Genomic DNA, 1,297 nt, shown 5'->3' with positions numbered 1-1,297 from the left:
CTCCTCCTCCTCCTCCTCCTCCTCCTTCTTCTTTTTGGCTGAATATTATTCCTTTATACTGATATAACACATTTTATCTGTTCATCAGTCAATGGATATTTGGATTTATGTTTTTGTTTTTGTTTTGTTTTGTTTTTTGGTACCAGGGATTGAACTCAGGGGCACTTGACCACTGAGTCACACCCCCAGCCTTATTTTGTATTTTATTTAGGGACAGGGTCTCTTAGCACCTCACCATTGTTGAGGCTGGCTTTGAACTTTCCATCCTCCTGCCTCAGCCTCCTGAGTCGCTGGGATCACAGGCCTGTGCCTCGGTGCCCAGCAGTCAATAGATATTTGACTTGCTTCCACTTTTTGGCTGTGATCTCCAATGCTACTCTCCACTCTGTGTATGGTTTTTCTGTGGACATGAGTTTCCATTTCTCTTGGGTCTTCACCTAGGAGCAGAATGGCAGTCAGGGTAGCTGATTTTAACTGTTTGAGAAAGCACTAGATTGTTTTCCAAAGTAGCTGCACAATGTTGTTACATTTCCCTCCAGCAGGGCAGGAAGGTTCTAATTTTTTGATACCTTTTACTTTTTTTCTGGTGTCCTGCTGGGGTGGAGTCAGCCCTGTTGCATGCTAAGCATGTGCCCTACCCCTGAGCTGCCTCCCAACCGGCCTCTGCTTTCCTTTGTGCACAGCATCGCTGTGTGAACAAGGTGTGGAAGAGGTGCAGCAGGCGAGCTAAGCCAAGGCTAGGGCTGGGCCTTCTTTCATTTTTTCCTCTAATATTGACAGTTCCATTGTTGGTGTTTGCCAGGCCAGCCAATGTCACCCCACTGTGAATCTCATGTCTCGTTTTGAGCCCCTCTTTTCTCATAACATTATAAATATCAATTACCGACACACAGGAAGTTCTAGTTCATTCTTTGTAACTGCTGCGTGGTGTGCCACCGAGTGACCAATCCATATTTCATTCACCATTCCCCAGGGATGGGATTTCAGCTGCCTGCAGTTTTTACTGCCGATCTCAACCCTGTGCGGGGGTGGGGGCGGCCCTCTATAGCTCTTCTCTGCTCACTTGGCCAGAGTTTCTTTGGAGCATGTTTCTAGAAGCAGAGTTTCTGTCAATCTCTAGATGTGAGCTGGTATCTCATTATGTTTTTAAGCACATTTCTCTGAATACTCCTGAGTGGTAGCAACTTTTTATATGTTGATGAGCCCTTTGGGTTTCCTAGCCTTAACAAAATGACTTTTGAAATCCTTTATTATTTGTGATTGGACTGATGCTTTCTCTTCATCTCTCTCTCTCTCT

This window comes from Marmota marmota, unplaced genomic scaffold (genome assembly GCF_001458135.2).
Source record: "Marmota marmota marmota unplaced genomic scaffold, marMar, whole genome shotgun sequence".
NCBI classification, from domain to species: domain Eukaryota; kingdom Metazoa; phylum Chordata; class Mammalia; order Rodentia; family Sciuridae; genus Marmota; species Marmota marmota.
Note: the sequence above shows the minus strand (reverse complement) of the source record.